The 10853-nt window shown below is 44.3% G+C and overlaps 1 long non-coding RNA gene across 1 annotated transcript; it reads right to left on the bottom strand.

Annotated features, from left to right (window-relative positions):
* Positions 1–686: 686 nt before the first annotated feature.
* Positions 687–4607, bottom strand: LOC142043530 (uncharacterized). The gene is made up of 3 exons (XR_012654064.1): positions 4126–4607; positions 2317–3013; positions 687–1393 (listed from the first exon to the last, which is right to left on the bottom strand). It is a non-coding gene; the product is annotated as an uncharacterized LOC142043530 (long non-coding RNA).
* Between the last annotated feature and the right edge of the window lie 6246 nt (positions 4608–10853).

The raw sequence follows: 10853 nt of genomic DNA, 5'->3' as shown, positions 1-10853 counted from the left end.
GCTGAAAGCTAAAGAGAGCACCCTGGAGTATGAAAATGAGAGGAAGTAGTAAGTGGACAAGAGAACAAATGGAGACCCTAGCAGTGCAACAAAAGGGGAAAAAATGCAGTGGTGGGGCAAATAGATGACTCTGGGATTGGGAGAGAGCAAATGGAGGGCCTCGGTATGCACCAAAGTGCTCCTAATGCATGTAGTGGGCCTCAGCAGGGCCAATGGGAGGTCAGCCATCATCATGGAAACTCCATCTGCCACCCCTGCCAGCACACACACCAGGAACATCTCAGGATACTAATGGCAAATCCAGGGGCAGCCTCAGGCCCTCACACAGCACTGAGGAGCCCCAGCTGCCTCCAGGATGATGCAAGCCATTTCTAACAGCTGAGCGTTGATGGCACTGTGAGAAAAATCCCCTGCAGCCCTGTGAACAGCACTGGGGTTGTCCTGGAACGTTGAGGAACCTTAAAGAGGTCCAAGAGCCCTTGGGAGCAGTCCCTAGCCTCTCAGACACGATGTATAACCTCCTCCCTGGAGCACTGTGTTGAGGCACTTTTTACTGAACAGAAAGGGACATGGTATAGTGGTCACAGTCATGACCCATGAGGGTTACCTGACCCGCAGGCATGTAAAGATCATGACTGTGGAGTTCTCAGAATTCCACAATATACAAGGACGTGGAGGTCTGGGTTTCTGAGAATTTCTTTATTACAAATTACTACAAAATTACTATTATTAAAAACAAATATATATATATAAAAGTAGTATATATAGTGTATATATACACACATTACAAGTCACTACAAAATTACCACTAGGAAAGCAAGTATATGTATTACAAGAGTAAAGCAAATATATGTATATTACAAGATATTACAGAATTCCAACTAGTGAAGCAAGCATATATTTATAAAGCTTTACCTGTGTGCATGCCTATAAATACATTATGTGAGATTTTACCAGTACGACGCTTGCCAAACAGCTTCCAGGAGTGAGGCTAATCGATGACGGAAAAGCCTCACTTCAAAGACAATCTGCATCGTGGAGTCTGGAGGCAGCCACGTGTCCCTGGCAAGGGTCCAGTTTGTCCAGATGATCTCATGCAAGGAAGCTCTGGCAGAGAAGCTCATTTTGGGTAGGTAGTGAGTTATTTTTTATACCTTTTTGGTGTGGATACATAAGTGGGTGTAGGACATTGGTTCCTAGTGTAATTGTTGCCAAATCCTGTTTTCCTGGAAGGGCAGCTCGTTATCACAGTTTCTTTGTCCAACACCCATCAAAGTATTTTTGTCCTGCTGACTACGCCCCATCAAGAAGGTTTTGGCTCAGCTTATCAGAGACATCTCGGGGAGATATCTTTCTTTGTCAGTATGTCTACCGGGTCGCTTCTGTAGCAGCTCTGTCATATGGACAAGAGTTGAAAGAATAAAGCAATCATTCATTAATGAATGCACATAAATGACACCCGGGAGTGAGTGTATCACACAGCTCAGTGCCAGCACGCTCCCCCTTCCCCTGTGACACCTGAGGAGCCATTGCTGGACCATTGTTCATCAGTCCAGTAGGGAAGGATCGCATCCTGCTCCTGCCCTTGACAAGGCAAGAAACTTAAGTAACTGTCAAACCCACCCACTTCTTCCTTCAGGGATAGGATTCAGCTCTGGTATTTGAGAGGAAAAGCCCTGATTTCACCTGTCTGTACTCTGCCCTACCTCTAGAATAAAACCCCACAAGACATTTTCACAGCTCTCAGCTCGCTCATTACCTTAGCAGTCCGATTTTGTGAGGTGACTGCAGCATATCAAATCCAGACCCTGGATGAGAGCACAGAGCTGAACCCTGGTTGGCACAGGAGAAGATTACAAACCTCACAGAAGAGTTCACAGCCTAGTGTTTAGGGCTTACAGTTTATTATTTTAGGATTTAGACAGTTCCATTTTTGTAAGTCATCAATCCTGAATCTAAGTTATAAACTTCAAATCTTGGAACCAAAATGGTTGTTGCGGATTTGAAGTTTATGGATAATGATAGATTTTAAATCCTCATGCCTGATCAGAAAATGAGTAAACTCTAAAACCTGACAAATACTGACGCTCACAAAGTAAACTACAACCCCTGAGTAAGCAATCCTCAGCTACAAACTCTAAAAAATAAACCATAAGTGAAAGACTCTGAATCCTCAGTTTTAAGTAAGAAACACCAAAGCACGTATGAGCAGGAAAACAGCAAATAGAACCTGAGGAATTTTCGCCCACAGCTTTAAAAGTTTCCCTGCAGGAGAACCAGCAGACCCACATGAGAATGTACTTCCATTGAACCTACCTGCAACACTGTAAGCACTAATTCATCCACATTAGGGACAATTAACATAATTTTTGGGGGTACTCTCAGCTCCACAGGCAAACATCCAGAGCCAGTGATGTTTATTACAAGCAACTAGCCTTTTCTTAAGCAACTAGGAAAGCAGAACCTGCTAAGAGAGAAGCATTTGTGACAACTAGTAATATTCTTCCTGCAGTCACTAACAGCACTTCTAAAACAGTTGCCTCTGGCCAGTAAATCCCACCCTAAAGACTAACCAGAAATGCCTCACAGAACAAAGGTAAAATACCGCAGCTGGGGAAATATTTATGATGTAAAATAGTAATTTTTTTTAGCCTGTTACCCACATTCTGAACATTTGTAGTTCAAGCTACTTAACCACTTGACACATCACTCAAATTGCCACTGCTCAGCAAACCTGGGTCCTGCTCAGTACCCACACTCAGCTTCAGTCTCAAACCCTGCCCACTCCAGCTCCTTCCACCCAGCAGCACGCAGACTGTCACACATTCCCCATCCCCAACTAGGACACAACCACCTTCCACCCGTCCAGCCTCCCTCACGTGCAACATAGCTGCAGGACTTAGCTGTGCCAAGGGTGCAAGTCTGAGCTTGTCCTCTGTGGCTGGCCGCAGATCTCTCTCTACAGAGCTCCCAACTGTGACAGTCCTTCAACTGCCAGGCTATATGTCAGAACCTGCAAAAGGCAAGAACAGTTACCGAGCGGCCAGGCAACTGCACAGCCCTCCCAGAACCATCCCCTACTCTGAGGCTTGTCATTGTTCTCACAATTAAGATCTACTCTACACTGTTTTGGTCACCTCCTCCACCTCCATTTCATTACCGGGATGTCACATAGCCCTCAAGGACCATCAGGCTCGCTTAGGTACCCAGCTAACTCCAGCCTCTAGTAGATGGTGGTACTTGGAGAAATTGCAGCACAGACTGAGACTGCAATGCTCGAAATGTTTCTCTGACTTGGCATGAAAATGCACACACCCAACACAGAAAGGAGGAAGCAGCAGTCATCTCTCACCTGCCCACCCTCTCTTGCCACAACCAGGAGGAGAGCCAGGGGGCCATCTGTCACTGTGCCCGAGTGCTACCCGTTTAGTGCACTGTCACCAGAAGTGTGCCTCTCATCCATAGGAGAGCTAGGAAGACTGCCCACCCAGTGCCACTTCCCCAGCCCTCTGTCACCCCTACTCCATTTATGCTTCTGCACTAAGCGGAGCGCCTAGTCCCTCCCCCATAGCGAACGCTGGCACGTACTGCCACAGCATCCGGTATTTGCGGTCAGACCTTCAGACCACCCAGAAAGCAGTGTCCAGCCAAGACAGGATAAAGCCCACGGCCTCCAAGATCTCCAGACCGAAGCGACTGAGCTAATGGGAAACTGACCCCGGCCAGGACAATGACAGAACCGGAGCTTCGCTTCGCTCCCTCGGGCTGTCTCACAGACAATGCCGCGCCCTCCCCGCCGCCGGCGCCGTGGACCCGCGGGCTCTAGGACCCGGCGAACGGCCCGGGCCGGGGCTCCGCGGCCTGCGCCCTGGTCCGCTGCCGGCGGCCCCCGGCTGCCGACGTGCCGCGCTGCGGCGGAGGGGGCGAGGGGGCGGGAGAGTCGCAGCGCACCCCCAGCCGCCGCGCGCTCGCCTGGTCCGCGTCAGCAGGGCAGCGCCGAAACCGACGGGAGCGGGGGGGCGCCGCGGCGGGAGAGCGTCCCGATGCCCTTCTCAGGTGCGCCGGGCAGCCTCACGGCCAGCTGCTGCTGGTGCCCGGCGCCTCTGAGCGTCCTCTGGTAACTACCTGGCTCGGGAGCGTCCGAGAGCAGCGGGCGCTCGGCCGGCGGGGTAGGCGCTCGGAGCCAGCGCCGCTCCGGGAGCGCGGGCGGGCCGCGGGCGTGGCGGTGCCGGGCTGCCCCTCAGCTGGGCTTCCTGAGGGGCAGCGAGGCCGGCGGGTGCCGAAGCCGCCAGCCTGGGAGGGGCAGACGAGGCGCACGTTCTCCTCGTCCTTTGGCAGCGGCCTGCCCGACCCGATGTTGACCCGGAAACATGAGAAAAGAGAGCAGACGCCATCAGAGATTGGCCTTAAATAAACCACCAAACAGAAGGTCTCTGGAGAACTCTGTCGAATGAGGTCTGGGTGAACCTCCAAACCTTGATAAGGCTACATTTTCTTTTGTTGACATCTGTGTTCTATATATATATTCAGTTGTGCTTATGTGCTTGTGTGTATGTACAGGTAGGCATGCGCGTGTATTCTCAGAGACATAAGAAAGTATTGCCTATGGGAAAAGAAATTCTTGTCCTTTGACTTAAAAATCACTCAGAACTGTACTAAGAACTGTACAGATTAATTGTTCCATTTGGGAAATTCAGAATTTTTAAAAAAGCAAGGCGTTCTACTGTTTTCTTAAAGACTGGGTTTGGGTTTTTTTCTTGATCCACTGCTTTGCTGAGGTATTTAAAATATTTTAATTACTGAGAATAATTGTTTTTATGGAAGTGGCTGGCTCAAACAGTTACCTGCAAAAATAGCTAGAGTTCAGTCAATCTTGAGAAGCTGGCGGCTCATGGCTTAGACAAGTGTCCTCTTTGCTGGGTAAAAAAATGGCTGGATGGACAAGCCCAGAGGGTTGTGGTGAATGGAGTTAAATCCAGTTGGCGGCTGGTCACAAGTGGTGTTCCCTAGGGTTCTGTTTTGGGGCTGGTTCTGTTTAATATCTTTATTAATGATCTGGATAAGGGGATTGAGTGCACCCTCAGTAAGTTTGCGGATGACACCAAGTTGGGAGGGAGGGTTGATCTGCTCGAGGGTAGGAAGGCTCTACAGAGGGATCTGGACAGGCTGGATCGATGGGCCGAGGCCAATTGTATGAGGTTCAACAAGGCCAAGTGCCGGGTCCTGCACTTGGTCACAGCAACCCCATGCAGCACTACAGGCTTGGGGAAGAGTGGCTGGAAAGCTGCCCGGCAGAGAAAGACCTGGGGGTGCTGGTTGACAGCCGGCTGAATATGAGCCAGCAGTGTGCCCAGGTGGCCAAGAAGGCCAACGGCATCCTGGCCTGTATCAGAAATCGTGTGGCCAGCAGGAGCAGGGAAGTGATTGTTCCCCTGTACTCGGCACCGGTGAGGTCACACCTTGAGTACTATGTTCAGTTTTGGGCCCCTCACTACAGGGAAGACATTGAGGTGCTGGTGCATGTCCAGAGAAGGGCAACCGAGTTGGTGAGGGGCCTGGAGCACAAGTCTTATGAGGAGTGGCTGAGGGAATGGGGGTTGTTTAGTCTGGAGAAAAGGAGGCTGAGGGGAGACCTCATCGCTCTCTACAACTACCTGAAAGGAGGTTGTAGCGAGGTGGGTGCTGGTCTCTTCTGTCAGGTAACTGGAGATAGGACGAGAGGAGATGGCCTCAAGTTGCACCAGGGGAGGTTCAGATTGGATATTAGGAAAAATTTCTTTACTGAAAGGGTTGTCAGGCATTGGAACAGGCTGCCCAGGGAAGTGGTTGAGTCACCATCCCTGGAGGTATTCAAAAAGTGCGTAGATAAGGCACTTCAGGACCTGGTTTAGTGGGCATTGTTGACTCGATGATCTTAAAGGTCTTTTCCAACCTAAATGATTCTATGATTCTAAGTTTCCAATGCTTTACTTTAGTTCTAGCTATGTAATACACCTTTTTTTTTTTTCCCCTGAAGAAATACAGTTTAATGGTCATGGGGTTTTTCTCCCTAAGTTACACATTTTGTGCATTAGCCTTCTTAAAAATACTCATTGAAGTTTTAGCCCTGTGTTGGAGTTGCCCTTGGTTGTTTTTTTTTTCCTATCAGCGAGCATACTGGTTTGGTATTTATTGGCTTTATTGGATTTTATTTCGATTTTCACTCCTCTTTGCATCAGCTGTGTCATTGCAAGAACTTTTCCTTTATTTCTAGTAAGCCAGACCTGTCATTCACATACCAAATTTTTCACTGCACACTGAGATTCTGCCTGTCTGCTTGGTGTCAGATGTGATGCTGACTACACTTCAGAGAATGCAATTGTGTCACTTCTAGTTTCTTACTTGTAAGTCAAATTTTTATTTTATTATTTCATCTGTGCACAAACTGCAATGACTGGCTTTTCCTCAGTATTCAGTACAATGCTGTCTAGATGTGTCTTGAATTCCATCGCTTTTCATGTGGCAGGCAAGTCACCATGTGAGCCCACTATTTTAGTCGCATAGTGTGAATGGAAGTCATTGTGGTGTGGCATCTTGACTTGAGAGCAGCATTCCATAGCAAATCTGTCCTACCTGCTTGGCTGTCTTGGAACTGACTAGTTTCTGCTACTTGCAGGCATACTGAATAGGTGTACTTTCCACAGAAAACTTTCTGCAGATGGCTAAAATTCTGTTATACCTTTACAATCCGTTAACTGTTCAGTGCACAGCAGGGTAGTAAGAAGCAGCTGAGGGTCTGTTCCTTCTGGGTCCTTTGCCTTGCTTGTACTGTAGGTTTTTCTGGGAATATCTTTCACTAAGCATAAATTATTTTCCTACTTCCTCTGCACTGATCATTGTAATTTTTATAGTCTTTGTCCATTTTTTTTGCCAAGCAAATATATAAATATATATATATAGCTAGTTTAAGAGCTTACATGAAGTACTTTGTCTCTCATTCTATATGGTTGTTTTGTAAGCAAGCTGGAATTTGGCCTTGTGAAAGCCTTCAGAGATGGCAGGTATGCTACACTGAGTGTAGAATCTCAAACTTGCCCAGGCAGTGGCCAACCCATGCCACTGCAGGTCTGCACAGGTCCATTGAATGCACAGTGTGAAGGGGAAAGCTTGGAAGCAGTAATGGTGAATAAAGTTTGGCTATGCAGCAGAAATGTTTGTGTCTGGATGGAAGGTAATGCAGACCACCTTGTTGAGATTTGAGTGGCCTGAATTCTACCTAAGTGCCTAACTGGCTAAATACATTTGAAGGTTCAAAAATAATGAGATGGTAGAAAATTCTGGCTATGTGGACTTAAGTAGAATTTGAGCCATCTTACTCTAGTCCTATATGTGCCCAGGGTTTTCATGACCTCATTACTTCTTTTGCAAACATTTAAAAAAACCCCAAACATCAAACTTCAATTTTTGTGGCTTAGTCTGCTTTTGAGAAATTTGCTTCTAGACTTGTCTTTTTTTTGTAGCTATCCAGTTCTGAAAAAGATGAGTGGTTTTGATTTCGCCTAATAAAAGGAAATCAAACATATCTTCCTTTTTTGGATCATTGTTTGCCCTGTAAGTACTTTGTACTGCATGCTTCAGAAGAACACGAGAGACATCACCAGTGGAGAGTTACAAAATGGTTTTGCTATAAAGGGAAAGTTCATCCTTTTGAAGTGTGACAAAAAGTGAGTTTGTGGTCTTTTGGGAAAGTAGAGGAGATAAGATTTCAAAATAACTCTTATCAAACCATTTTAATTATAGTGCTACTTGTCAGGCTGAAATAGACCAGCTGTATTCCTGTCTAAGAGTGTGCAATCATTTTCAAAGTATATTCCTTGTCTGCAAGGTGCTGAGGATCTCATCTGTCCTGAAGTTTGCTGGAAAGTAAACTTGTTTTACAATGCCTTAACAAAAGGAATGATGAAGAGTCCTTGTTTTGAGAGAAGAATAGCCCTATTTGGCTGACAGTACAGATATCACAAGTGTGGTGAATTGAGCTCTTTGTCAGTCTTTATATAATCCATACCAAATGGACTTGAATGACCCATGCTATTATAAAGGTGGAAGCAGATTAAGGGAGATGTAATTCTGGAAATTAAACAAAGTAGAGGTTGATTTTCATGAACCTTCAGGTTTATTACCATCCCGTATCTTTTCCAGTGAATAACTTCTTTTTCTTAAATATTCCCATAATTCTGTTTCTCGGACTTTCTTCCTTATAATTCATAGGCTGTAGGCTTTTTTGTCTGTCCCTTTCTTTAAATATTCTCTCTCTGTTTCTCAGTACATATGCTTATAAAACTCATGTTTCTATATTATGTGGGTTTTTTTCTTTTGAGGGAAGTATGGAACTTGACATAGAATCAGCAGTGATTACAAATAAAGCTAAGGAAGTTCTGCTATTTGTGTCTCTGCCAGCCTCTTACTGCAGAGACATGCTGCATCCTGCAACAGAATACTAGAAATGTACATCATTGCTAAAAGCTGCCAACAGGAATCCCAAATTTTAGCTAGACAGCATCCAAGCCAATGCATTTGCAGAATACCTCTCTAGATACTCTGTTTTCTTAATTTGCTATTACCTTTCTCACTTCCATCTTTGTGTGCTTGTTGTTTGAGAAAATGGGAAGAGAATTGCTGACAGCATGTTGTAAGGGAGGCAGTCCTTTGTGTAAAGAATGTTGTGGTTTTTATCGTGTTCAAGATTTATTGCAGCATTGAAATTATAGCACACTGCAGAAATGCCTTTTTTTTTTCAAATATTTAAAAAAAACCCGAAACTTCAAACTTCAATTTTTGTGGCTCTTTTTCATCTAGAGGCTCTGTGCTTGCATTCCACCCTGACTGGAATTTTAGCATGCTGTTAGACTTTAGTACAGCATAAGACAGGCCCAGAACTTTTTCAGGCTTTTAATTTCAGGAGGCATACTTAGAAAGAAATTGGCTGAGAAAAAGCTGTTGTTGCAATTGCTAAGATCTGTGCAGAAGCAGGGTATGTTTCTTTGCTGTTTGAAAGAGTGGTTGTTTTAAAAGTTGGTATTCTTCAGGATGACAGAGGGGCACCACAGAACAAATACTTAGGTTTGAGTGCATGCATGTATTCATAGTAACTCTCTTTTATAGCTAGTGCACAGAAGGGAGGAGGAATGGGGTAAATGACAACTGCATTAAAGTGGAAATTAAGTACTTTAAGTGGAAGGTTCTTTCTGTTTCATTATTTCCACAGAAGTAGGTTCTTCTGAAGGAAAAGAGAAAAACAGCCTTATTTTTGGCAATCTTGTAAAGGAATCCAGATATTTAGAAAGAAGAAGAGTTGTGGTTGAGTGCAAAATACTGAGAAGAGGTTATTGTTGGTATTTCAGTGAAGATTTTTGTTTCTTTAGTATAGAAGTTCCTTTTAAGTTATTTTACTGGGTATGCATGCTTATGCTCGTTAGGGTATTTCTTGATATATAAGCAGCCAGCTTTGAGTTTACGGTGTTATTAGTTGAAATATACTTTCAAGTGGCACATGGTTGGATTTGTGTTTATACATTTAAGATATGATACAATGAGCTAGAGCGCATTAGGGGCCTGCTCATTACAGGCAGTCTACAAACAAATAAGATATTCTTTACAGTGTGTTATTTTACTGGGCTAAATCAATTATTTCCATTGATTTCCAAAACTGGAAGATCTTTTCCATGCATGGGAGATAATCCTTCAAAGCCACAAACAATATTTAGTGATACAGTTAACTAGTACAGAGCATTGTTTGCAGTAAATAACCAGTTAACTTCTTGGAGTTTCTTGCCTGTAGACATAGGGGGTTTTAGATTTCATTTTTAAAAACAAAGGTATAGTTGCTAAGGTGCAGATTCCTATCTCCTGTCAGCTTTGAGGATTTGTCAGGGGACACACTGTAAAGGATTGACCCATGTCCATACATTTAACACTGAGTAAAAGCACAATAATATAGATAATGAAGGAAGATTATTCCAAAAATTGTTAAATGTTTCTGATTTAAATTTGATGGCATTATTTCTAGCTGGAAGAACTATGAAATGCTACAGTTATCTGTATGAGGAAAAAGGCAGTGTGCAGAAGAAAGCATGAAGAGATGTTACTCCAAGAGTGCCCCATGCATGGAATTCTCACTGTATTTTAGCATTAGGGGTAAAAACTAAAAAAAAACAAAACCAAAAAAAACCAAAACCAAAAAAACCAAACCCAAAACATGTTTAGATTTTGCTCATTGAGCATTATGTTATAGACTTAGATGTGGCCATCAACTGCCTGTGGACAGAGATAACGTTTCTCTAGGAATAACAGCCAGTTTTTGTGAGAGGCTGGGTGTATGGGTACAATTTTTTGATTTGGACCCGAGGTGCCATCTGCCAAACTGAGCAGCTGTGGGATATGTAACTTGTAGATGGTCCTACATGATGATATGAGGTTCATAATAATAATATGCTGGGTTCCAAATGCATTTTATTACTTTATTCATGCTTGTAGTTTGCTCAAATCAATCTATCATTAAACTCACAATCCAGCTGTATCCTGTTAATTCCCTGGTTAACCAAAAAAAGTCTCTCCCTACCATTTTTGAAAGATTTTTTTTCTTTTTCTTTTTTTTTAACCCCAAGTTACTTTATTGAGCAGCTGATAGTGTGGCTCCTCAAACACAATGGCAGAACTGACAGCCAAGGGTGATGCTATGACATAGAAGGAGGAGTAACTGGTGGAGGGTGCAGACTCACTCAGAATTGCTGCTAGGGACTCCATTGTGAAGTTATCCCCAGGTCTCAATATGTCGGAAACTTTGCTTACAGAAGATCCAAATGGGTCTTAATTCT

The sequence above is a fragment of the Buteo buteo genome, chromosome 23 (assembly GCF_964188355.1).
Source record: "Buteo buteo chromosome 23, bButBut1.hap1.1, whole genome shotgun sequence".
Lineage (NCBI taxonomy): Eukaryota > Metazoa > Chordata > Aves > Accipitriformes > Accipitridae > Buteo > Buteo buteo.
Note: the sequence above shows the minus strand (reverse complement) of the source record. Positions and strands in the feature narration are given on the sequence as shown.